The sequence below is a fragment of the Aquila chrysaetos genome, chromosome 5, assembly GCF_900496995.4.
Source record: "Aquila chrysaetos chrysaetos chromosome 5, bAquChr1.4, whole genome shotgun sequence".
Classification (NCBI taxonomy): Eukaryota; Metazoa; Chordata; class Aves; order Accipitriformes; family Accipitridae; genus Aquila; species Aquila chrysaetos.
The window spans coordinates 74,697,090-74,724,814 of NC_044008.1; the positions used below are offsets into that span (position 1 = coordinate 74,697,090).

Genomic DNA, 27,725 nt, shown 5'->3' on the forward strand with positions numbered 1-27,725 from the left:
CCACGCAATGAACTCGGTGGCCGTAAGCCATTAGATCTGGAATAATCAGCACAGTCCCCGCTGCCCGGGCACCGGGAGGATGCCCCATCCCCCCTTCATTTGGGACTCGGGGCACACGGGACCAGTCCCCACTGTGGGGCCGTAGTGAGCTGCACCACTCGTCCACCATGCACTCGCCGTGAATTTGGACACGGCAACAGGAGACCAAAAAGCCGGTTTTGCCCTTTATCTTTTAAGCACTTTGTTTGCAGCCAGCTCAGCCTCGCTGGGGGCTTTCTCTGCCCCCACTTCCACTGAGCTGGAAACTGCAGATTCAAAAGGACGCGGAGCAGTGGGAAGCACCCTGCGGGTCCGAGTCGCTGCCCGCATGACCCGGCTGCCCACGCAGCCGCTCGGGCTGCCTGTGATCACCGCCGCCATGGCAGCTCTCCCCTTTCATGTTCTCCACGCCATCCCCAGCGGCTTGCCCAGCAGATAGAGCTATTCTTCTCCCTTCATCCCCCTCTTGTCACAGGTTGCATCAAAGGACCGGGCTCCAATCGGCACTTGTGCAGGCAGGGTGCCTGGCTCTGGTGCACACGCGTGCTGGGGCCGTCTCTGGAGCAAGCAAAGGGCTGGTCCTGTGGTTGGTGCAACTGGTGTCATCCCTTTGGGAGCCCCATACAAGCACCAGCACCCATAGGGTCACAGTCTTCCAAACCTTCAGCTCGCTAGAAGACCAACCCTACCATCCCTTGTAGCTTCAGGCACTTAACGATGGTGTCTCAGCTGAAGGTGTGTCATCCCTCAGAGACCAGCAGCTCCAAAGGGATCCCAGACCACTCAGGACTGCCTTGCCTTGGAAGTACCCACCAGAAACAGAAGCAAGCCACTCATTTGGGTGCCTCAGCTAAACGCCTACACTAAGAAAGAGAAGTCAGGACCCATGTTGCCCTTGAACAGAATCCCAGCTTATTTAGTGCTGGCTCACTAACACGATATGGACAGAAAATATCTGCCGGGGTATATTTTATAGGGTGAGAGCACTCTGGGATTTTTCTTTTTTCAGGGCCTTAGAAGAGAGACCCACAACCCATACAAGTCAGTGAAGCTATGTCCTTTCCCCCAAACCAACTGGCACGAAGGTAAAAATCCATCACTCGGGAACACGCAGCAGCCGCAGCAAAAGCCAAGTTAAACAAGAACAAGGTCAGCATCGAGATGGCGCAGCCAATAACTGTAAAGAGGAGGAAATTGGCAATACAGTCAAGAGTACAGGCACCTACAGCCCCGGCCCCCCGCCAGCCAGAACGGCATCCTGGGAAACTCAGCAGTCGGAGCCCTGGAGACCATCCATGACCGTGAGCGTGTCCCTTCACCTCCCTGTGCCTCTTTCCCCTCCCCATCTGCACGGACCACATATTCCTTGGGGGAGGCACCACTGTTTTCTCTCGGTTTGCAAAATGCATCTTGGGGAAGGGGCTGGAAGACCCTCAGCCTCTCTGCCAGGAGCTCGAAACCCCACTCAAAGGAACAAGTGGGAAAGGGCACATTTCAATTAACAGAATTATTTCACTCGCCCTGTACAAAGCCATCAGAAGCCACTTGCCTGGTGCGACCCGCTTTGCACAGCGCCTGTCCTGTCACAAGCTCATATAGACCAAGGACAGAAAAATTATCCATCTGCATTAACACTCAAGTGCAAATTTCCTAACAAACTCCAACACCACGTCTATCTCGCCTGACTGCCAGAGACCAAATTTGAGCCAAATTTCCTGCAAGCGTTGCTGAGTTTTGCAAGCTTCAAGTCCTCAGAGAGTCGCATTTTCATGCTTCCCTCTGTAACCTTGAGAGTCAGAGCTTGAGTTTTTATGAAAGCTGAGATTCTCGATGCTCTGGAGCCAAAGCTTTCAGGGAGAAAGCAGAAAGCGAGAGCAGGGGAACCCATGAAGATTGGCTTTCTGCAGTATGGCAGATTAGATTCTCTGGCACACTTAGATTCTCTGAAGTCCTGGTGTCAGCAGGCTTGAGCTGAAATAAGGTTGCACCCTTCCCTTCAGCAAGAGTTCAAACAGGACCTTCTCTTCTGCCTTTCTCTATCTACACAAAACCTGCTGGAATTTGATGTATTTTATACATCTGACACACCAGCAAATTTTGTTGACACTACCCAGAAAGACTTAGTTCTTGACAGCGAGACAGATGGATAGATGGACAGCACATCTCAAACCCCACTTCCCCAGGAAAGCCCTCTATGGAATAGCGTATTGTGCAACAACCACGATAACATCTTGACAGCTTGCACCGATATTTTTCTGGTTTTGGGGAGAGCTGTGATGTTGCAATCGAGGCTCAGGGTTAAGAGCTGGAGTTCTGGAAAGCTCATCTCTATGAGGAGCGTCATGGAGAAGCATCACGTCCAACGGGCGCCCAGGCGGCTGGAGGGGCAGGAGCCTCTGCCGAGAGCAAAGCCGTGCAGCTCCGCTGGACCTGCTCCAGCAGCTTACGCAGCTGATGATCTGTTCTGGCCCAAAATGTTTATTGTTTCCCAGCAAAGTTGTACTAGAAGCACAACAAAATATAATACAACAACACTCAAAGGTTAACACGTGTTATTTTTCACTATTGCACCTCAGGACTTTCCAGCACTAACATCAGCCAGGGCGACTCATTTGCTTCCTTCAACCTGATAGACCAAAAAAGGGAAAGGGGCAGAAATCAAATGGCACCAGCAACGGGAACCGCTTTCAAGGGGAAGCTGCTTTCGGAAACCTGGCCACGTCCAAAAATTACAACTGGTCTCGGCAATTACGAGAAGTAAAACATTAAAAAGCATGAGGCAAAGTGCATTTGCATGCTAAAAGCTCCCTTCAGTGGAGCTGAGAGGCTGTATCCAACAACAAAGCAGAGAACTTCCCTCTCCGAAGATACGTTAACCTTGGTGTCACGTCCCCCTCCCGCTTTGCACCCCAAAGACCGACGGGGTGCAGAGCTGGTAACGGGCACAGCCATAGCAGCCCTCCACCAGTTGTCTCGGACGTGGACCTAGATGGATGTCTAAACTTGCTGGACAAGCAAAGCTGGAAGGGTTAATCCGTGCTCAGTCATCCCCATCGAAGCACAGCCCCTGGGGCTTCGTGGGGAGGGGAGGGTGCCGGGAGGTTTCCCTGAACAGGGCGGATTTGCTGGAAAGCAGCGTTCCTGCAAACCTAGCCTAGTTCCGCAATTGCTGTTGCAAAAACAGGTTTGAGTTTGATCCAGAGGCTGCAGGTGGGCAAGTTACCTGAAGGCCATGAGGAGGAAACTCCTACATCCGCTCCGAAAGCACAACCCTTCAGCTGGCCAAGGAGGGAGGGGAACAGGAGAGCCTCCTCCGGGGCTAGGGTTTCACCTGAAAACACAGCTTCATGCTCAAAACATGAGCTGACGGGAAGCTGAGCCAAAGCCCTGGGCTGAGCGCTGGGAGAGGCAAACTGAAAACCCCAGTCAGAGCTTTCTAAACTTCTAATGAGGAGCAGCTAGAAAGCAGGGCTCTCCTTGGGGACTGTCTGCAGAAATCAGGACTCTGTCCCAGCCCCATTTCCCCATCCCAATCTCATCCATCACCACACCATGGGTCCTCGATACTGTAAATCCTGCCCTGAACTGACCCGTCTGTGTTCCTCCTCTTCTCCATTCCTCTCCCCTGCAAGCAAAGTCACCCATGGGTTTAACTGGGAAGCTAGCCAGTCTCAACAGCACTATAGGGATGAGGTATCTTGCTGATAAAGCCATCAGGCCATTTCTTGCACAGGGCTTGAGTCCATGCCTAGAGTTCACAGGGGGTAAAACAGTCCTTCAGAGACCTCCCAAAACACCCCCGAGCTCTGGGAGCACCTAGAGAAGTAACTGATTCATAGGGCATCTAAGAGCAAATAGGGAATATAAAAATAAGGGGCACATCCAGGTCTTGTTACACACAAATCCTACCCAATTTCTATTTAAGTCAGTGGGGAAGACTTGTCAATGACAGGCTGCAGGAGAAATGGAGCTCTTTGTACTTCAGAAGGTAGTCAGGTACAGGACAGCGACCCTGGACATCCAACCTCCTAGTGTTAAGTATTGCAGAGCAGCAGTCAAGATGAAATGCATGAAAGCACTCGACAGCCCATTTCAAAAAGGTATCAAATCTCAGATTTCATGGCAGAAGTGGCAAAGGGTTCATCTTTGAGTTAAGTCAATAGCCATGCTGCCAACCTTCGCTCCAGGACACTGCACTGGTAGGATGATGCCTCCTTACACCCTCCTCTCCCTCCCAAAGCCCAGCCACAGGATAACAGACGCAATAACGCTTTCCAAAATGGGCAACCTCTTAAAACGATGCATGAAGAAAACTCTTAGCACAGAAGGATTCCTTCCTATTTCTATGTGTAGAACCTCAACTTTAGCTGCAAAATTATTTTCTGTTAAAGAACTGGTGGACAGGAGCAAGCTGGGAATGAAGAGGGGAGACAACCCTCCAGAGACTGGCTTGGAAGACAGACAACATGCTGATGAGCTGCAAAGTTCTCTGGTGTTGGAATCGGCAGGAACGACAAAGCAACATGTAACATCAGACAAACACGCACACAGATGTATTTTTATCAAGCAAGGGCATTTCTGCATTCAATGCAAAAGAAGGGCTTTCCTAGAGGAAAGCTCATTAGAAGTCCTCACCAGTCCAGTACCTTTCCCCTCAATAAAAAAAAAACCTAAAATAGGAAAAAAAAAAAACCAGGGCATGTTCTTTTGAAGGTTGTTTTCTTTCATCCCTCCTCCACCCCCCGTTGATCTCCTCTTCGGCATTTGTGGCTGGCCTGTTACCTCCGGCTGAGAGAGCAGGCTGCAAGCCAGGAGAGCCCGCTCCAGCAGCACTCCTGCCAGGGCCCCCGGACGCATCCCACGGCAGCCAGGCTCTCCTCCCGCTGCCTCCGTCCTGCCTCACCCCAGCCCTGGTCCATCACCTCGGGGACATCTGGAGCCCCTGCCAGGCGAGAGGGCCTGGGAAATCAAGTCCACCCCAATTAGAGCTCAAGTCTACTGCATGGCAACGGGGAGCGACGGTGCCAGGACAGCTTCCCCCCAGGAAGACTTCGTAGGGATGGAGGTTTCTGTCCAGGGAACAAAAAGGAGAAGGGTTGGGGGAGTTTAGGTGGCTCTTTTAGTGGTGGTGGTTTTTTGCCTTTTTTTTTTTTTTTTCTCCTCTTTTTTTCAGGCAGTGGCTGTTGGTCCCCTACAAGGCACATGGTACCCCATCACAACCTAAACTCTCTCTGACCCTCATAGATGAGAAATGAGCCAGGGCTGGATACTTAACAAGGTTATTGTTGAAATCTCTGTCAACATAGAGGTACAGACAGTCTTTGCCTGCTTGCTGGGCTTGAATTTTTGCCCAGCCAGGCTTATCTGACAGCAGATCACATCATGGAGCCACATCCTAGAGCTGGGCACCAACAGGTGGTGTTGGAGGTGGAATCACCAGAGAGGTGATGGGGTCTACAAAGCCTCTTCCAGCCCACCTCCCCAGTTAGCCCTGCCAGCAGTTGTGCCTTGACCCAGTTCACTACCAGCCCCGATGCAGCCGTTCCCCAGCTCCAGGTGACAGCATCCAGACCTGCCCAGCCCCAGGAATCAGAGGCCATCGGGGCTGAAGAGTGACATAATGCCTTATCCTCACATAGGCTCGCCACTTAAAAGTCCCAGCGCCAGCCCAGAGAGGGCATCCTTCATTTATATCACAGCCACACCAGCAAGACTCGGCCAGGCTGGGGATCTCAAAGGAGGCTCTGAAAAACACACAGGAACTCATTCTGCTCTGCTCAGCCTTTCCTACCTTCTCTGCACGAGGGCAGGAGTGGGCAAAGCTCCCGCTCCAAACTCATCGTGTCTTCCATGTGTTTTACTGCTTTGAAAAATGGAGCAAGGCGGAAAGCAGCTCAGAGCCAGGACAAGAGAGAACAACAATCCCTGCCCCCAGAGCACTTATAAACCCAAAAGACAAGATGTAACACGAGGAGGAAACAGGCTGGAGGCTGGAGGGGATACCATAAAAATAGGATGCTTTAGAACGTCTTTGCTGTGGGCATAAATCACCGCCCAACTCTCCACTGATCTCAGGAGTACAGAGCAAGTCTTCGAAACCAAACCCACCTCCACACAGCTTGTACCAGAGCAGCACAGCAAAACCCATCCCCGGTGCAAATGAGATGAGCAAAAAGAGGCTGTCTAAGCCCTGGGTACCAGATGGGGTGGGAGGAAAAGCAACTTGAGTTCAGTGGCAGAGCCAGGGATGGAGTCCTGGTCTCCCAAAGCTTTGACGAAAAGACCCTTCCTCTCCTCTGCCCACTGCTATCTGCCGAGGAAGGTAAAAATCCTCCTTACACCAGTAAGGCTTAAATAAATCCAACTGCTCCCCACAAAGCTCATTCGCCATCTCTCCTGCCTCGCTCTTCATCCTACCTTCCCCACACCGCTCACAAATCTGGGATGGCAAAGGGATTTCCCCCCCCCCCCCCAAGAAGGAAAGAGAGGAAGGGTTGGGGGGAAGGGGCATCTTATTTCAAATAAACAAACAAAATTTATTGCCGGACACATCCCTAAACCCTCGGCCCGGGTCGGCAAACTGCAGCTGCGATGTAATAAGCACATAAATAAAGTTTACAGCTAAACTAGCCTGACCCAGTATTGCCCCGAGGTGCAGAAGCAGTATCTTGTCATTAGTATGCAGAACACATCGCCTTAATGTCTGCTCATTTGTTCTCAGCCCACTTGGCTCTATAAATCTCCACAAAAGGGCAAGGCAGGGCTGCGGGGGAGAAGGGGGAGTGGGGCCGGCAGGACCAGGGGGATGGGAATCGCCTACTGTCCCGCTTCCAGCCGGACAGGCTTGCCGGCCAGAGAGCAAGAGCAACGTGGGCTTCACACGAATTTATTCTTTCTTTCCTCCCTTCCATGCAGGGACCACCAGAGCCTGTTTGAGGAAAATCATAGGCAGCTGGGAAGTGCCCGCACTTGCCTGCCAGAGCAGAGGGGAATGGAATAAAACTGGTATTTCTGTGTCAGCACAGGTCCAAGCGCTACCTGCGTGGCAGGACACCTCGCTGGCTGCTTCCAGCTGCAGCAGTCTGAGCACAGACTCGGCACTGAGATGGACACAAACACAGCTTGTTAAAAAAAAAAAAAAAATCAACATGTCCCTTTTTTTGCGTTGCTTTAAATCATCATCCACCCTTTCAGACCCTCCCTCCCTGCCTTCTCACCTGCAATCAGCATCTGCCAACATCCCGCACAGCACAACGTACCCCCTCCCCAAAACACATCTGGCAACCCCATCCTTAACAGCACCTCGTTGTAGCTCTACCAAAGCACTGCCCCAGCCGCTGGGCTACACCCAGGGGAGCTGGCACGGGTGACAAAAGTATGGCATGATTTGGGGAGAATGCCTGCCTTGACAGTAGCATCAGGATCAGCACCAACAGCATCTCCCTTTCCTCCAGCACCCTGCTCCAAAGGCAGATGTCATCTTCCTCCCATGCTGCAGCCTCACAGGTTGTGGTGAGATGAGAACAAGCTCTCTGATTTACTGTCCCACATAATCCTGCAAGAAAGTAGCCGCATCGCTTCCGTGCTTTGCACTGCACAAAACTGTCTTCTGTACAGGGAAATATTAGCTACCCTTCTCTGTCATCAATCTTGTTGGGATCTCCCCCACATGTTTGAAGAAAGCAAAACATGATTTATTGGCTGACAAAAAAAAAAAAAAGTGGAAAGAATGAGGCAAAGCAGCCGCACAGCAGATCAAACATCTGGGGAGCAGAAAAGAAGGTACCTTGAGTGGAATGTACCAAGGGGAAAAGTGTTGTCCTCAGAGGAATCTGATGGCTCAAGAACTGGAATTTAATTAGGTACAAAATTCAGGGAAATGAGGCAGTGTCCTCAGCTGAAATCTCTGATGGAAATGGCAGTTTCCCCTCCATAGCACATAGCAAAGGCAGCTGACCACTGCTCAAGCTTCAGGCTTCAAGCTGGCACAGCCGAACCCTACTCCAACACCAAATTCCCCAATTGCAGCAGGGTCTTTGCCGCTTTCCGCAAAAAGCACTCATTACTGCACCCCGAGGAAACACAGTACTCGGATCATAAGCTTCTCAAAGGACAGCTTTGTACGCCTGTACACCACAGTGCGAAGAGTCACACAGTGCTTCAGAGACAGCACAACAGAAATGAACATCGATGCAACCCACCGCCTGCAGCAGCTTTCAGGTGTTTTCAAGCAGAAAAACTTTTGAGTATTCCCAAAGTATTTTAGCATTACACCTAAAAATCCAGAACATCTAGGACCTCAAGCACTTCCTTGTGGGCAATATCTATGGTAAATTCTGGGGACCTTGACAGAGCGGGTAAGCAAGAAAAAGCCAGATGCAGAACCAGTTCCCACTGACAGAGCCCCATCACACAGAGGGGCCAGGGCACAGCGCCGGGCTACAAGTTGCCTCTCCCAGGGCACTGCCCGGCCAACAGCCCATCAAGGAGAAGAACCGAGACAGAGAGCTCTTTCTTCTAAGTTTGGCTTACGGGAACAGGAGTGACTTGGAGGAAAAGGAGGTCCCAGCTGCGGGATGAGGACAGGCAGGATGGATGGGCAGCAGGGAGGAGCGCTCCTCGCTTGCTCAGCTCCCAGCTGGGTTTCCAGCCTTGTTCTGGAAGGGTGAAACAAGAGTCTGCAGGGCCTGAGGGCATCGGTCCTTCCCACCGCAGACAATAGGAAACCTCTCCCTGACTTCCAGGAGACACTGCTCTGAAGGCTTTGTGCTCTCTCCCACTAATGAGTGGGAAATGAAGGTGTGGGATCCACTCTCCACATGGGAATGATCCACCACAGCACTGACTGAAAAAAAAAACACACCCCAAACTGAAAACCAGTTATTGACTTAAAAGAAAGTAAAGGGACTTTCCTTCCCAGCTGGCCCTTCAGCCTGGGATTGGCATCGGGGAAGATCAGCATGATGTTGTGAAATAGAAAAGCAGCTCCAGAGACACCAGAGCAGAGGCTGAGCTGGCTCAAACATTGACCTGTCCCACCTCCGCTGGCACATCTCCTTGCCAGGTCTGTGCAATCGGGAGATTATCTTACAGATGAGCAGACTTCCTGGTCAGAAAGGTGAGGCCAGCAACCAGCTGAACTTCTGATTCCTTCTAAGCTCAGTGCCTGCTCAATTCCAGTGCCTCCCACTGCAAATGTCATCTGTGAGCTAAAGCCACTTTTAAGAAAGACGGACAAGCCTCCCGAGATTACCGCATCGTCAGTGAATGCTTAAGCGCAGCAGCCCACTATTTATTCAAGAGGCAAGATTTGAGTTCAGACCATGCACTTGGTCTCGTCACACACTTTCTGTCGAGCAGCCACTGCTCGAGAAGCCCTGGGTTTTGCAAAGAACTGGCAGAGAAGCTGTTCCAGGCTGCAGTGCTCCCTCCAGCCATCATGCTCTTCAACCCTCAAAAGTAGCCCATCCACACCACGTTCCTAAGCCTTCTCCCTCACGCTCAGGGTCTTCTGCCATTTGGAGGTCTCAGAGCAAAGGTGTCAGGCAGGGAATAATGCAAAACCGAATATGTGGTACTTTGCTGCATGTAGGTACCTAGACAAACCTGAACTTTAGAAGCCAAGATTTTCCTAGTATGCAGCAAGAAGGTCAAAGCTATGTTCCCTTTAAGATTCCAAATGCTTAATTTTTGTTACTTTTTAAATAATGAAGTTTGCAGACACACTAAGTTCACACATTGTGGAATTCTTTCAATGTTTGAACACAGATGAGATGTGATTCTTCAGCAGCACGCAGGCACCTCAGCTCTGAAACAGCCTCCAAAACAAGAAGGAAATAAGACATGTCCTGGAATAGGAGATTTAAGGGCAAAGACTAAAATGAAAAATAAGCTTTGAACAGCAACTTGAAGCTATAGATGATTTGCAAGTTTGCAGGTGTTGTAATCCTGTTACCTGGTTACTTTGCATGCATAGGGTGCCTTTAGATTTCCTTTCTAAGCAGCTGAATCAGCAAATCACATCGGTTCCCACAGCCTTCACTGCAGGTTAGCAGCGAAGAGCTCAAATCCAGCACAGCATTTACACAGTGCTGTTCTGGATCAGGGTGGAGGGGTGAAGCCTGAGAACATTTCTGATGTCAGAAGCAATCAGGAGATGTGAGAAGGTTCCAGAGGCACAAAAAATTGTGATGAAACTACTAGGTATTTAGCATCTCGTTACAACGGAGGACTTCACTTCGTAACCTTGCAGCCCAGTGGTGTTAAACACATCCTTGTACATGAGCAAAATTATATTTAAACATGGCAAGATCCATTGAATCTCCACCGGTGGCAAGGCAAGTGACCTCTCTTACCTTAGGTGGGAAACCAGCACATCCGGCCTCTGATGCATCTCTCAGATACGCCAACTTGTTAGGTGATAATTGACATGCAATAAATCTGGTTTTTAACTCAGTTAATTACCAGTATTGCATTCATGAGTAATATGATAGCATTTAAGGCGGGGCAGATTTTCCATTACAGAGCCCTGGTTGCATGAATTCCATGAGAAGTGTTTTCTGTGGATGCAGCTTTGACAGAAGGCAGCCACGCTCCAGCCTAAGCTTTCTAACCCCAAACCACCCCTCCAAACCATAACATTCTTCTGCAGAGGGGCTCCTTCTGCAGGATAACACCCTGAGTCACCTCAATACACGCACCACCAGCACTGCTATAGTTGACCTTGGACCGATTTCATACCCCTCCAAGCCTTCCCTTCCTACAACCCTATGGCACTTGCATCAACAGTGTTGGCAATATCAGACGGATTGGAGGGGACTATGCCTAAAAAAATACGGAAGGAAATAATGCAACCCAGCCAAAAGACTTAAGAAAAATGAAGTTCGAGGAACTGCGCACTCAGGTTAGCAGCTGGAAATTGCTCTGAAAGCATGGTTCAATTCGATGTAGCAGCAAACTGGAGGTTTTGGTAAAGGGAAAAACAGAGCCCCAACAGGAGGAAACTCTCTAGGAGAGAGGACAAAGCAGCTTATGAGACCACCACTCTGATACGACAGCAAACTCAAAACATAACCTCTGTAATCCAGACCTCACACAGCTCACACAACGTGTTATATTTTCAACAGAGCAGAACCCACTGAGACAAACCTGTTTCTCATCTGAAGAGGCTGCTTTTCCAAAATACCCTTTTGCAGAGGCAGGTAGGTTCAGTGCAACCTGCATCAAGGCTCAGTACAGGGAAGTTTTTTCTCAACAACAAGCTAGAGGAAAAAAAACCATACGCCCAAAAACCTCCATGAAGGATTTTGCACAAACATACATGCACAACACAAGGAACAACGGGAAAGTCCCATGGCCACAGCCCTTGTCCCAGACCTGGAAGCCTGGGCTCAGCTCCCCGATCCAACACACGGTCAAGGGGAAGGAAACACCAGCAGACCAGCCCTGGTCTTACAAGAAGAGCCACAGCTGAGGACTCCAGGTGTGAACCAGCGAGGGTCAGAACAAAGGTCTGAACCGCTGTCCCCAGGGAGCTCGGAAAGCTCAGCCACTCCCAACACAGTCCAACCACGTATCAAAAAAAACTCATTTTCAGCCCAGAAACATTTTGGAGCTGTTGGGAGCCCACAGGTAGGAGCACAATATAATCAGCGGCTGTTTGTGGAGCTGCCGTGTTTTACTTATCATATTTGAGCCCCTCGCCTCCGGGACAACTCAGTGCAGCCACTGCCATGCAGATTTAGTCCAGGCTGCCTGAAACCATACCCCTAACTCTCCTACAAAGAGGGACCCAATGCATTGCTACCCATGCACCCAGCCCCAAGCTCTTCCTTGCCACCTCTCCTTTCCAGCTGACAGCTTTTGGTCAGAAAAAGACAAAAGATGGAGGGGACAAAAAAAAAATAAAAATAAATCCCTGCAGATTCTCATCTTCCTTCTCTAGTCTCCTCAAGTCATTGTTTTGCAGTACAAGTATTTCAGCTCTCACTGTACCAGAGAACAGGATTAGACAGGTCACTGCGGAATCAGATTACAGACTTTTACCTTTTTAACTTTTCTTCTCAGCACGTAGGCTGGCGAACTGACACCCGGCAAGGGAGCAAGCAAGGGACAGGCATGGGTGGAGGTGGCAGCAAAACGTCAGTGATTCAGAGAGATTTGCCAAGTCATTGGAAGTTCTCACGATTCCAGGACCTAAAACAAAGAACCAGATGGGTTAAAATTAAAGGGTGCAGAAGCAAAGAATTTTACCCAACCCATGCAAGCAACAAAGGGAGTAAAAATATCAAAAAGTGTCCTGCTAGAATTTTCTCCTAAAGGGCTTAATTTTCCATGCAATTCAGAATTGCATTTTCCCTTCTCAGCTCCAGGGCATGGCTGCCTGCAAGGCTCCTGCAGAGCCAGAAATCCCGTCGGTATAACCCTTGGCATACCCTTGCAGCATATGGCCAATTTGTGAGGATGCAGAGTCCTGGTATTTGGAAAGGTCTGGGACCTTACAGGGGACTGCTGTGGCCATGGACTCCAAATCATTAGATGAGTCTTGTGGTTTCAGCGGTACAAATTTCCTTTTAACATGGTGTTCCCTCAACCAGGGAGTACGTCAGTCCTGTCTCAGCCTTTCTTCTAATTCCTTTATGTGTCAGCATCCTGAAATGCCTGCACCAAGTCCAACAACTAGGACTGGACAACATATACAGGAAGACAGTCCCAGGCTTGATTGGGAGACATCAAGAAATGGAGAAGATGAAAAGCCCGTTCCAGAGGGTAATCATTCGGGTAAAAGCATGTGTTGAACTTGTTATATCTGTTTGTAAATTAGAGCTATTAATGCTCATTATGATCTTTTGTGATAGCACAAGAGAGCTTGCATTCACTTTCTCTATCGCAAACTGAAAACAATGCTGCCTGTCCCCATACCACCTGCACAGGAGCATCATACAAATTCATTAATATATGCTTGAAGCGGCTTAAGTATCATTATTCAAAACACCTATTTATACTCAGTCTTCTCACTCTAGTTAGCACTACTCCTGCTGTATATTGACTCTCAATATGAACAGTATTCAACTTTGAGTGTAACAACATATTTCCCCCCCCCCCCCATGAGATACAAAGGTTACTGAATTTATTACAATTAGCCTTAAAACACAAGGAACAGAGAGATGAAATGGCTTGCCCAAATTTATACAAGACAGCCATGGCAGGGAACAACACAAACTCCTTTTCCAAAGAAGTAGACCAGTGCCCTAACCAATGAACCATTCTTCCTCTATGAAAACCTCAGGTGACAGGGGAAAAATAATTAATTACCAAATAAATTACTTAACCAGCTTGGCTTTTTTTTCTTGTTCACCAATTACCTTTACATTTATTAACCTGGTTACCCACCACCTTGTTATTCCGAGCCACAAGAATCCCCAGGTGTTAACAAGACAGCCATTTCTAGCACAGCACTGTGCACTGCCTGAAGTCACTGACACTGTCAGATGACACATGGGTCGCTAGCCGGACCTAAGAGGCAATTCTCATCTCATCTTACATCTGTCTTCTGGAGCAGGCGGCACAACTTGCCCATGAGCCCTGCAGAGCAGGTGGTGGTGGTGGAACACTGAGGAGTCTCCAGCCAGTCACGGACTCAAAGGCAGGCAAGGATGTGGTGTGAAACAACATCCATTAAATGCCCAAGACTTATAAGTTCAAACAACAAGAATAATTGTAGAAGATGACCGAGAACTACCTCTAGCAAATCCCAAGAAGCCAAGATGCAAAATTAAATAATCCTGTTTTTCCCCTGCAGGGTGTTGCTCATGAGTAACGTTACAGCATCCAGGGTGTGCCTCACCTCCCAGCGTGATGTCCATCTTGCAGGAGCTACAAACTTGAGGGGAAACACTGCTCACTCACAAATCACAGGCTGCAGAGAGCAAAATCAGGGCAGATTTCCCTCAAATAACATCAATTCAGGGTCTAACCCCCAGGGGCACTTTGTATGATTTTATATTTCTCAAAACTTCTGAAGAAGGCTCCGACATATGAGTTCACCTCTGAATTATCTCCATTTGACCAACTCAACTAGACTTGTCCAGTCAGGAGGATAACAAAGACAAACTGATGCAAGTTGCACACCAAAAAAAATAGAGCCACTAAGCTTATTCCCCCATTGAGGGAACTATAGGCTAAAAACCACATTTCTTTAATAGCATTCTTTCAGTATGTTCAATATCCATATACTGAGTTTGCAATGGTTTCATCGCATTCAAACAGAAGAAGCCTTAAGTATTAATTTCCAGAGCTATACAGTCATTTCACATCATGTGGTTATTTTATGAGTCTTTCCTACACGGCATAGCCTCCACAAGTTAACCACAGGCTTCCTCCTTCCCGCCCCTCCAATGACACCCATGAACAAACAGAAGCAAGAGAAACCAGCGGTTTCAACCGAGGACCAGAAGGGTAGACCTCTGTCATCCCCAATGAACCTCCGAAACGGAGGACATCGGCAAACCAACGACCGGAGCCATCTGCCACAAGTCCTGCTGCCGGGGACACCCCAGGGCCAAGCCGGAGCCCTCCGACAGCCTTTTCCTGCACCCAGGGCTCCGCATGGCTCCAGCACCGCTTCAGATATTTTGGCGTATCCCAAAACGGCCCAGAATATCTTTGTTAATAAAGTTCCCGAGATAAAGACTAACGCAATCCTTTTCACAGGCTTCTGCTGGGTAATTACAAGCCTATCACTTCTGAGTTAATTACATACAGCTAAAGACGTTATTATGTGTAGATGGAAAAAAAACATCGTACTGGAAACAAGTTTGTTCTGCCCTTAGCTGGCTGATAGCTAAATATTTCCAGAGAAGAGGAAAGGTGGGAAGTCTCCATTTAACCAGTGAGCATGCTGTTGTGCAACACTTCAACCTCTGGAAGAGGCAGCTGGGATCAAACACATCTCTCAGACAAAACACCACCTGAACCAGGAGACCTCTGAGACTCCAGTTTGTATTTACACTCTCGCCATGACGTTACAGGCAGGCAGGGCTCGGGGAAGTCAGCAGAGATGAGCCGAGGGCTCTTGGAATTAAACCCGCAGTCCTCCAGTGTGCCAGCCCTGGGGAGCAGACCCATGTCAGATCAGAGCATCATTTTCTCTAGACCTTCACAAATTAGGCACTAGGGCATCCCAAATGGTCACCTGAAGGCAGTCAGTGGCAAAAGCTGATTTTCTTTTAATGGTAACAGGGAAGGGTAGTATACACAGGGAGCTATGAAGCAGTAACAAGTCTTGGTCCCTACTAATCTTAACTTCTTTTTCAACTCATAAGCAAAGACAAAGAGACATCATCATATGAATCCTACATGCAGCCCGCTCCTTTCTTGTTTTGAGAGGGGGCAGGGGGTGGGCACCGCCTGTATCCCTGCAAATTTCTGAAGACAGAAAGTTTCCAAACAACGTGTTTAGTACGTGCACCCAAGCATCCCACGCAAAGGCATGAAGAGCATCATTTCCCACCCCTCCTATGGCTGCTCTGTTATTTTAAGCAGATAATTTTGGAAAAGAAAATGCGAGAAGCAGAAGAAAGTCTGTCAAGCTGCAACGATTAATAAATGCCAAACAGATGCACACCATCCTCCGCGGGATGATGTATGCGACAGGCCAGGGCAAACCCCAGCGAATGCATTTCCGAGCTCAGCGCCTAAGGGCTAGAACAGGTAGCAACAGAGAGGGGGGAAAAAAAAAAAATTCACAATTATAAAAAGCAACTGTCGGAGAAAACGCTGAAAACAAGCAGGCGAGGAAAGTGACAGTGCGGTTAAACAGCGGAGGTGGTGAAAGTAGCTGGAGACGAGGCGATGCTGTCAGGAGGCTGGGAAGGGCTGTGTGCCATAACCAGCCCTGTTCCTGGAGAACAGCAGCCCCAGCTAACGGTCCATCGCACGGTCGCTGCAGCCCTGCCACAGGTACGGGGGGTGATTTGCACCCCAGGATGGACCCGCAGCCTCCCTGGGAGATGGTTTCCCAATAGCTGCTACGGCCGGGAGGGTTTGGCTCAGCAGCAAAGGCTAGGAGCTCACACGGCGAGTTCCTACGCGTGGATCAGCAGCTCGTGCTGCAATGACAGCGGGTCTTTCAGAAAGCTGCTTGCTCTCATTAAGGACTCCAAGGGATGGAGAATTTAGTCTCCCCCTCCTCACAAGCTGGTCCAGCATTTAATTAAATTCCAAATTAAAAAATGCCACACGCTATTTTCCAGTGTGAAATTGGCTGATGGCTGTTTCCAGCCCTGGGTGTCGCTTGGTGTTTCCTGGTGTTGGGAGTGTTCATGTATCAAACACCTTCTTGGAAAGATGCATCACCTCATCTCTTACCGCTCACCCCGTTTAGGTGCTGCTTCTATACTGAGTCAATCCTTAAAATATTTGCCATCAATATGTCAGGTATGTAAATTAGTATTTAAGTTCTGATGCCCTGTACCCAATTAATGACTTAATCTCCAGCTGCACAGCCAAGACAACGCTGCCAAGGAGGAGCTGTTCCCAGACTACAGTTCACGGTTGGTCCCTGCTACAGAAAAAGTCACCTTCTTTCAATAATTCCTACTGAAAATTAGAGCTACTCCCTACACGCAGCCACGGGGAAATCCCAGCTTTCTGCATTTCAATCTGGCCCTGAAGGACGGCAGCCTCAGCTGGGGTCCCGGCCATCGCCGCAACGCTGAAGATTTGACCCAACCATGGCCAGGGCTCTGCCTCCACCAGCTCACCTCTCCACCCAGGGGAGAGCTCCTACAGCAGCTCAGGTGCATTTTTGCCTTCGACTACCCACCCGCCAGCCAGGCTGGAGGAATGCAGCGTGGTCAGTCCTGTTTGCTCATGGAAACGGCTGGCTTTGCTAGCAAATGCAGAACTGAAACCATTTTCAAGACGTTTGCTGACCCTCCACACCCATTCTGCAGTACAGGAGGCCAATAACTATTTACCCAGCAATACGTTAAATAAAGAGACAAAAAAAAAGCTTTTAGGACAAGCAGAACTACTTATCATTTCCTTCAATCTAGGGTTGGGTTTTTGAGAGTCATTCGCCTACAGGTGATTGACAGCAGTGTTTTATGATGAAATACTGTTTGCAAAAACATCTTGCCTAAAAATGGTTCCACCAGAGCTAATAAATTCCATCAGCTAATCTGACGTTGCCACCCACAAAACTTATTGCTCATGGATACAGATGTACAAGCCCCAAGACGCAGCATCAGTGGCAACAGGGGCGGGGAGCCGATTTAACTGATATTCTCCAAAATTCTGCATCTTTGCAACGAGGAAAACCAAACACTGATTTTAATGCAATCTGCCCCTTGAGAGTCAGGGATCTCACCATGAATGATAACTCCCCAGCAAGCACTGTTGGGTCCATTCTCAGCCTCAAGGACCTTCGCACACCCTGGCCGCAAGCCCTCCGGGTGCCCTCTGGCACTGGCTACACTCTCCTCCATGAACTGGTTGCAGTGAGCAAACGCCGTGCACGAGACAAGACCGAACATGTTGTTTCCTCTTTGCGACGCGTTAGGACGCCAAAAAACACTTCTTTGGAGAAAGCCTTTATTCAAACTGCCCAAGACAACAATAACGCAAACGCACAGAAGGGTTTACTCATTTCCCAAGTGGAGAAGTAATATTAAATATATTTTGCAACCTGTGCTGGCAGGAGGGAGGCTACATTCCCATTCTGCACAAGGGGAAACAGGGATACAGAGAGATGTAAAGTGATCAGCCCAGGGTTCCTGAAGACCACTGGTAGCAAAGTGAAAATCAGGAGCCTCTGCATTCCAGTGTACTGCTGAAGTCTAGCATAGCATCATATTTTTAAGACGGAAGCCCAAGAATTTTTCAAAACTTAGATTAGCTTCAGAAAGCAGCACACAGGGACATCCTTGAGGTCAACGATCCCATTGGCACACTCAGATTAAAGTTTAAGATTATTTAAGAAATCTCAAATAACAGCAGGTCAGTAAAACACCCTGTCTAGCCCAACTGAAGTGGCTCATAAGCTCAGTCTTCTTATACCCAACATTTACTAGGTTTGATATCATCTATTGCTCTTTAAAAAGCTCCCTGAATATTCAGAAAGCCCTCAACAAAAATGAGCATACAAGCAGAGAAATAAATGCAACCCCTTCACCCCAGTGTCCCAAACGCTGTCAGCTCCTTGGAGAGGAGCATCTCTCGCTAGGCAGGGGAGTCACCCTCCGGCTACTGCCTTCCTTCCCTTGGGAGTTGAAGGAGAGAGCTGGGAGCCTACATCCCATCCTAAAATAAAGGTCCAAGGCTGGTGGGTTGACTTATCCGGTTAGATCAGCCTCTTCATTTCTAGATGACTAAATTAGTTGTGACAAGTTTGGCCCGAGTTCCATTCAAGCAGCCTCATGCAGAAAGCTTTCCAGATGCTGCTGCATTAACCTCAGTGATACACTCAGTAAATCCAAGGGCCACCCATTCTCATTACAAAGCCCTTGGGCAGTTTGCATCAGGCAGCCCAAGCCAGGTCCACTGTGCTCGCACCCTGCCCTGGGGTTAGCTCACACGTGCTGCGCTGTCCCTGCGAGACTCTCGGGCAAAAGTCCACAACGGGGTCTGGAACAGACATAAGTCGAAAAAAGAAAAAAAAAAAAAGAAGAAAAAAAAGAAAAAATTTTTTAAAAAATTAAAATAAAAAGGCACACAAGGTAGAAATTTTCAAAAGCATGAGGCATGGAAGGTAATTAAACGAGCTCGGGTGTTCCCTGCACCTCGGGCTAGTGTCAGGAAAAAAGCCCATATGCGCACAAGCAGAAAAAAAGGCAATAGCCCATAATATGCACACCAGTGCTTTTCAGAGGCTTTTACCTAAACGTTGCCAGGGTGATGTGTACATAAGTCTGTCCTTGCTCTGAACCGCAATCACCAGCTTGACAGAAAACACCCAACTGGGATCCGTGGACAGGTATTTGTCGGAGGAGCAGCATGAGGTGTTTTGTTGGGATTGTAACCTGAGAGATTCCCGCCGGCTGCGGGGAGCCCTCGGAGCGCCCGACGGCCCCCATTCCCCCCATCCCACGGGGGATGCTGAAGACCACGGGAAGAAAGAGCCCGTGGGAGAGCCGGGCTGACACCAGCCGGCTTTGCACAGACCCAAACCCATCCACGTTTGGGAGGAGGAGACCGGCACTAGGAGCACGTGGGAGTGTGCAAGTGCAGGGAAGAAATTTGTTTTTTTAAAGGAGACTTTGTTAAAACATGATTCACAACATCAAACAACAAAGTCTTTTAGGAGGTGAGGAATCTCCCCAGGAGCTCCCCCCAGGTGTTACTGGCAGGGACCTTAACTGCAGCAAGTGAGAGGTGGGACTGAGCCCTCTACTAGAAGAGACATTTGTGGGGTGGACTTACACCCACAGAGAACAAGCCCCCACCAGCTGCTAAAGGAGCAACAGACCCTTTCACAAGAATGGGATGAATTTAGGACAATGCTCAAAAGGAGCCTCAAGGACCACAGCCAAGTTTAGAAGATGCTCAAGTGAACAGCATTAACCCAGCCTGTGGACTCCACCACCCTGAGCTCCCTGGACCATTGCACAAGCCTTCTTACACCTCAGCACCTGAGCAAGGACAAGAAGTCTAAAGAAATAGGCTCGGACAGCCACCAAGACAGAACCAGACCAGTACTGTGCTTAATGCAAAAACTCCTCAAGAGCTTCCTTGCAGAAAACTACACTTCCAGGATTCAGCTCCTGCAGCCCTTTACAGGAGTCTGATGGGTAACTCCTCCACAGCACTCTGCTTCCCTAGAGGGAAATCCATAAACATGCAGAAAATCACCCCAGACCCCTGGAAACTGTTCCTTGTTTTGCATGCAAGTCCAGCAGTTGTGAACACTTGGGTCCTGCTGCTGCTTTAGCTTAATACAGGAGAGAAAGTGCCATGCAGCCAGCGCAGGACAGGGCAGGGAGCAAGTCCTCTGCAGACTGGGTTTTTGCCTGCTGTGCCGGTTCACTCCGTCAGCCTGTGCAGCCCATGGGGATGAGGGCTCCAGCAGCACCCCAATAGCAGCGAACTCACAAGCCTTATCTTCCCAACACAAAACCAGACCGAGACCCTCAAGGGATTCTCATCATTTTGAGAAACTGAGGAAACGCTAGAAGACATTACTAGACCAAACGCAGCCTGATACATCTACTCACAGTGAACCTCTGAGCTGTGCCCCACCACCCAACCAGAGCAGACCCTTTTTTTAAATCGCCTTTGACAACCTCCCCGTTTTGCAGATAATACTGGCTGGAGGAAGCAGATTGAGGGACCCAGCAAGGGCAGCCTCACAACTCCCAGATTTTCTGAAGCAGTTTTGTTGAAACTGGCAACTTAATTAGCAAAAAAAAAAAAATCCTCTGGTATAATTTAGGAAGAAACATTATTTCCAAGTTAATGAGAAAAATATTTTAATTACAGTTATTTAACAAGTTATGACTATGCCAAAACATTCTCTTGGGAAGGCTGCACATGCTTTCCCTGGACTTCAAGCAAGGGAGAACGGAAGAGGGAAGGGGAGAAAGCACAGGAGGAAAACCACAGAAAGGAAGACAAGCAGCAAGGAAAGGCTTTTGTAAAAGCAACAGCAAACTCTTCAGGCGCCTGGTCAGCCGTTAGCTGATGTAGAATGAAGGTAGAGTGGTTAAGAGCATTTCAGTGGCTTTCTACCAGTACTGGCCAAGGAACACAAATCCCTTGATCTTGATAATTTGCAGCCTAAGAGACCCAGGGATGCTGGCCCAGGGTGGCTCTGCACACAACTGCTGCCTGGTGTTGCACATTGCCGTCCTGCTCCAGGTCCCTCCTGCAGCCCTGTGCGAAGAACACATTTTCTCCAGGCTCTCACGACGCCGTCGCAGCCTGCAGGCACGTGGGTGCCACGTTAACTGCTCAGCTCTTGGCAAAACCGAGGGGTAGGAAGCTTTTTCCTTTGAAGGCAGCTGATGGGGGTGATATTTGTTTTCTCTGCACGGCTCAACAGAAATATAAATTTCCTCATCAAAGCTGCAGACAGCAGTAAGTGGTGGTTCCTGTCAACTCAAGTTTCTTTCCTGGTTGAAGTCCCTCTAAAGCAGCCAGGTCTCTCTCCCTTCTGGGAACACTTTGGGCTTGCTCAGTGACCATAAGTCCCACTGGCACCAGACACCACCATAAAAATAGCATCAGTTTCAGGTATGTAGCCTGATACGCAAAATTGCCATACCTGGCAGATGATTCATTGATCCACATCATCTTATGACAGGTTCTCAGGTCTTTATTATTCCTGAATCACATCTGCTCATAAATACCAGAGGGTTTTTCACACCTAGTATTATTACAGTGAACAGCCAAAGGAGGACTCATTTCAGCTGCCTTAGAAAAATATTTCTTCCTCTTTTCAGCTTTTACAGGATTACAGGAAGGGACCAGCAGCAGAGGCTCCCCAACAAACAAATCATGACATCTGTTGGGACTTACAGTTTCAGCTACTCTTGAAGTAATTAAAAGGTTAAATAATGGGAGAAAGAAAAAGAGGACTAAAATAAAAACAGAGTCATTGTTTACTTCCCCATGTTGGTTTTTAGATGATATCAAGCTCCTAACCAGGAACTCAAACAGCAGGGACTCACTTTGATAAAACATATCCTTCCTCCCTACTGCGGGCATTTGGGTAGTAGCTCCTGTGAGCTTGTGATCCCTGTTCCCGTAGAATAAGAGACTGGGATTTTCCAGTCACACAGAGATGCCAAACGCCCTGTCAGGCTGGCAGATCCCAGGACCTACCAATAGAGCTTGGAAAATTGTTGGCTGTTGGCTCACTCACCGAGCTGAGACAATCCCCTTTTTGCCTCGTGAACCCAAAACTATCAGAGCTTGAATAAAAGAGGAGCTGGGGTCAGAATGAGGGGGGGACAGACACAGGACTGCCTCCAGAGGGGCATCTGGAACCCTGAGTTTTCAATACATTTGATCAGAATAGTTGCAGAAAAAGCAAAAGGCGACTTTTCAGCAAATAAAGTATTCCCTCAGCCCTTACTTAATGGTAAAGGCCTAGTAACAGCCTATAAAAACTTCTACCTCCATTTCTTTGCAGGAAGCAATAGAGCGATTTCCCCACCGCCTGGGGAAATAACAACAGTGAGCCATGCTAGGAAACAGAGTACCGCGGGTCACGTCGATCCAACGCGGCAAGTTCGTCCATGAGCAGGGCCGGCTGCAAGCCCGCGCTCACGCAAACCTCCTCCAAGACCTGAACCTCTGACCTCCCAACCGGGAGACCCACCTTGAGCAGTTTGCCACACCGCAACCTGTCGAGTTGATTAATGTCATCGACACGCAGGGTTAGCGTTGGCTGCACGCTAAGCCACCTGTGTCATCTGTCAGTCCTCAAGAAGACACTGTTAACCACAGCTTCAAATTTCCTGAAACTGGAGATAATTGTTGGTTTTGGCCCGACTCTGAAACGTGCCCAGTGCGCCAGGCTCAAAGGCTCCTTGGGAACGTGTGATTTAATAGGAGACAAAAAAAACCCCTGACTCCAGCAAAACTCCAGGCTGGAAAGAGGCTTCAATATACTTCAACAAGCTGCATTATTGCTTTTTAATGTTCCTCCTAAACCACCTCTCCCTCCTGCTTCAAACGCCCACTGCCATTAGACCAAAGCACTAGTCAAGAACTGGGAGCTGTGATAAAAGGCAAAGCCATTGCTGCTGCTAGCGAAGTCACGCATCGCCCTGCGTGTGCGCAGCCCTGCCTGGCTTTTTCCAGCTCTCACCCATCCCAGGCAAGCACTGAGTTTTGGAAACCAGCATGTATATGCAGGGAAAACCTCAGGAACAGGGGCAAGGTACAGCTTCAACACTGCTGAACACCCATTTGGCAAAACCTCCCTATAAAACCTCCCAGGAAGAATCCAGGTGCCTAAAGGACGGGGACTGGGTTGCTGGAGTTTGGGTTGGGTTTTTTTGGTTTTTTTTTTTTTTTTTTCCCTCTGAGTGGAGATAGAAAAAGTTTTTTTCTTTTTTAAGAAACCCCAAGGCCTCCAGCAATTGTGTGGTCAGCTCCACGCTGGATGTACGTGGGGACAAATAAGATGCCTAATGCAGGTGGGTGCACAAGAGGGGGTACTCAAGAGAGCTCAAAGCTGCAACGTAAAACACGACTCAGAGCTGGCAGGGGCTGGGTCTGCTTCAAGCAGGGTAGATTAAAGCACAGGTCTGGGCTATTTATTTATTTATTTTGTATTTACCAGGGAGCGTGGCCCTCTTTTGCAGGCTGGGTAGGCATGCTTCCTGGGAAGCTGGACCCGGGTGGCTGGGGTGAAGCAAGCACAGCATTTCCCAGAAGAAAACAGGTCATCCCCCTGCATTGCACAGCGCTTTCCCTGTGGGACTCTGTCCACTTCCACCCCTTCTTGGCAAAATGGGGACACTAAACCTCTTATCGCTGGCCACGCAGCCACAGCCCGGGGGACTTTCTTCCTTTCGTTATGTGCCGCATCCAAAGAAAATATTTCGATGGCACTTTCCCCTGACAGGTTGCACATACCCAGCGAGGTCCGCAGCACACCTCCACCCCAGCACTGGGGGATGGAGGGACTATGCCACTGCTGCCGACACCGTTTGCTGATCCAGCCCCTGGGAAGGCAGCACAGGGACACCAGCGTGTCCCTTTGCCAGGGTCAGGCTCCAGGGACAGCTCGGAGCGCCGTGCAAAAGCCCCAGAGCGCGAAGGAGTTAAAGCAGGCTCATTGCTGAGGGATTTCTCCATAATCTGTACACATGTCATGGGGATCAGGACTGTGGGTGGTAGTGCTAGTCTGTGGCAGTCGTTCAGGCCCATGGCCCAGCACCTGACTCGTTCAGAAAGCCCTCTTATCCAAGCAGTTTTCAAATTTAATTAAGAGGGACCTATGACGGGCTTAACGCTGCTGCTGTGCCAGCCCGAAAGCTCTCTCAGGAGTTTTGCACAAAGGCAGGAGGGAGCGGTGACACAGCTGAGGGATCACTTGGTCGGCATGGGGAGCCTCAGAAGGGTTTTGCAGAGTTTCACCCAAACCACAAAGCAACAGCGGGGAGGAGGGGAAAAAAAAAAAGTGAAGGTGATGCTGAGAGCAAGGGGTCAGATTCTTTTCTGCAGAGGTAATAGCGGAACCAGAAGGAAATGCAGGTTAATAAAAAACGGGCTCTGTTAGTTAAAGTTTGCCAGCCCGAGAACGCAGAGTATCTGCTGCACCCTGGGATGCAGACGGAGCTCCTGCATTGAGCCGGGTCTCACCCTGCGCACGGCCGGCGAGGAGGGTGCTGTGGGAGGAGAGCAAGGCAAAACTGCCCACAGCGCCCGCTCCGTGGGGCAGAGAGGTTGGGCAGGGGATGGGGAGCATACGCAGCGCTCTTCCAATGGGAAAATTACCGGTTATCGCAGTTCAGGCACATCAGTCCTCAAGGATTGTGTTCATCCCTCCTCACCTTGGAAATGCATCCATCCTGGGTGCCACTGGGGTAAGAGGCAACCACTGGGCACATCAACAGGCACTAATTTTGATGTCTCTTTAGGACAATTTGTCCCAGGATTGTTCCATTCAGGGCAGGGACCACTGGTTTGACAGCGTAATGGTGAGAACACCAGAGTACCGGTGCAGGAGGAAGATCCCCAGCTAATACAAACAGGCGAAATAGAGACTCATTTCCTAAAATTAGTGCTAGGCCAAGATCCCACATGGAAGTTATGTCATTAACTGCTAATACAATTACCTGGATGACAGTAGCTATATGCCCTGACTTGAAATTTGAAGTCTTGGTTTGAGGTTGGGATTGAAGGGTTTGGGTCCCCCCCCCCCCCCTCTATTTTTGGCTACTTGGCAAACTCACCCAGAGCAGGAAATTAGGAAGAGAAACAGTCTCAGTGTCAATACTTCGCGGAGTCTATTTACCATGGGCTATTTGCACTAGATAATCGCTCAGAAGTGTCTCACCTCCTCCACTCTTCAAGAGCCAAATGATGTCATGGAAGCGGCATCCAGAGCAGGAGCCAATATGAACCAACATAACCTGGGCCCAGAAGGAAATCGCTCAGGAGCACCTACAGACCCGTCAAATACAATTCCCTTTCTCCCCCGGGGCTGCCCATCGCCAGAACAGGGGCACAGAAGGGGAGCACGTCCCCTCGCCCACCCCAAACAGCCCCAGCCTGGAAAGGAGCCCGGGGCTGAAGTGCCACCGCACGAGTGCCTGAGCAAGTCCAGAGCTCACAAACACGACTGCACACAGGTAGCTTTGTGAGTTTGGTCCTTTGCCTTCAAACGAGCCCAACTACAGTCGTTAAACAGCAAGTTTGCCAAATTTGAAAACTAGTCATGGCTCCGGCTGAGCTCTGTCTCCCTTTAATTCCTCTTAGCCAGCGAGAGCCATGGGAGCCATTAGTATCCAACAGCCTCTGTAAAAGCTAAAATTGCCAGATTCCTCCTGGCTGAGTCCCAGCCCTTTTGCTCCGGGCGGGACTGTCAAACCCTGCCTGTCTGTAAGGACATTTTCTCCTCACCACGCACAACTAGAAAGACTTATGCTGCAACAGTGGCAAGCCCCCCAGGATGCCCTTGGGAGGCTCCCCGCTCCCCACGAGGACCACCGAGAGCATCCTCACAGCCCGAGGCGCTCGGCAGAGAGCAGGGCCAAAATGCAACCGGGATAGCAGCGGGTTTCCGACACCCGCATCCCTGTCTTGCGTCTTAACCCACCCCTCCGATTTCTGAGCACAAAGCCCCAGCTAAACCCACTGATTCGAACACGTGAATGAGCACCACGACACGGCAGCCTGCGAGCGAGGGCGGGGGGGGGGTGGTGGTGGCAGCAGCGGTCCGAGCCACATACGGGTGATTAACAGCCCGGTGGCCAGCTCCAAACCATGACAGAGCCATAGCATCTCGCCCAGGCCACTCATGTCAATTAGCTTTTACTCCCACAGGAGGCAGCCACAGAAGAAAAAAGAAAAAAAAAAAAACAACCACAAAAAAAAAAACCCTGGGAGCAGCCGAGGGGATGAACCGAAGGTACCGAGTACAGAAAGCAATGCGGGTCCGCTGGGGTGTCTTCCGCCGTGGCCGGTCCCACACCCACTGGGGTCACCCGCGTGGGCTCCCACCCAGCCCTCCGCATTCCTGCGCCCTGGGAGCCGCTTCGGTCCAGCCAGACACAGGCTCTGGCACCGCGCTCCCGGCAGCAAGCCCTGCCTGCGCTACGAAATCCGTTAATCGGGGCGAGCAGCAGGGAACCGGGGACGGAGCGTAACCGCCTGCCGCCGAACAAAACCACGGCTGCTGCCCACCCACGTCACGGACGAGCCCCAGGGGAGACCCACGGGGTGCCAGCCTCTCCCAGCGGCACCCCAGATCAACACCTCCAGCCCCGTGGCAAGTGGCCACCTCCAGCACGGGGAGGGCGAGGGGGGAACAAGGGCGGCAGGAATGCTAATACACCCCTCACATGTCCAAACACGTTTCCTCCGGGCGCTTTCAGGGCCAGGGAGCTGCTGCCCAGCTGGGGGAATTTGGATGAGGATCGTTCTTGGGAAGAGCTCCCAAATCCCACTCCAACTCCCTCCGCGGGGCTGCAGCCAGCAGGGCAGGGCAAGGGGCTGAGCACAGGCACCGGGCAGCTGGGGGGGTCCAAGGCACTCCTCAGAGGGGACCCCCATGAGGAAGGGGACCCCCTTTGCCTGGATGGACTTCCAGACCCTCACAGGGGAGGGGACCCACACAAACTGGAGACAACTCACAAGTTGGCATTCCTTCCAGCTTTCCGTGGGCACGCTCTAAAATGCACGCAGGGGGACCGCCGGGACAGGCCTGCATGATCTTTCCTTGGCAGACCTCAAAAAGAAACATCTTGCCATTTCATCCCACTATTTAAAAAAATAAAAGCAAAGGGGGGGGGGGGCACATATCAGATGATTAAATATCCACAGCAGCTGAGAGAAAGAGTAGGACAGGAACACAGGAACCAAGGGGAAAAAAAAAATCTGCTTTTTATTATTAAACTATTATCTCAAATTTCTAATAAGCAGGTTGAAGTTTAAATTACAAGATCTCTAACAAAGTCAGGATCCAAACAGTTCAGGAGCCTTCAGATAACAATCGCCTTTCCCCAGATCAGTTTCAAGTCATTTCTTTGCAGAGACAAAGCTCCCATTCAGAGCAGGGCAGAGGGACCTCAGGGATTTTATTACCCTCAGCATTGTAGCCCCGAAGACACAGCGGCAGGGAGAGAAGCGGGTCCTGCTTTCCCGGCGGTGCCGAGGGCAGCGCACCTGCGGCAGGACGGCACAGCGAGGCCACCGGGACCGGGACCGCTGGAGAAGAGAGGCTCGGTGGCAGCCTGGCCCTGGGAAGCGCAACCTGAGACCCTGCTCAATACAGTCTTGCAAGCCTTCCAGATTTTGGGACCAAAAAAAAAAAAAATTAAGAAAAAAAAAAAAGAGGGGAGCGGGGACCCCTGAGTGCACACAGAGTGCTGTCAGACCTGGTCTGCCTGGGGTGAAAACTGCTGGAAAAAGCCATCTCTGGTCCCCATAGCGGCAACCAGTTTGGATGCTGTAAAGGATAATGCCAGAGCCAAATGGTGTGCCACAGCTTGTTAGAGCTGGGATTAAAC

At 49.9% G+C, this 27,725-nt stretch overlaps 1 long non-coding RNA gene across 1 annotated transcript in view; it reads right to left on the bottom strand.

Annotated features, from left to right (window-relative positions):
* The window catches only part of LOC115341493, an 87,403-nt gene extending 60,463 nt beyond the window's left edge, over positions 1-26,940 (bottom strand). Inside the window, exons 1-2 of the long non-coding RNA XR_003923429.1 lie at positions 26,851-26,940; positions 12,085-12,234 (exon numbers count right to left, since the gene is read on the bottom strand). This is a non-coding gene — a long non-coding RNA (uncharacterized LOC115341493). The remainder of the gene's footprint in view (positions 1-12,084; positions 12,235-26,850) is intronic.
* Between the last annotated feature and the right edge of the window lie 785 nt (positions 26,941-27,725).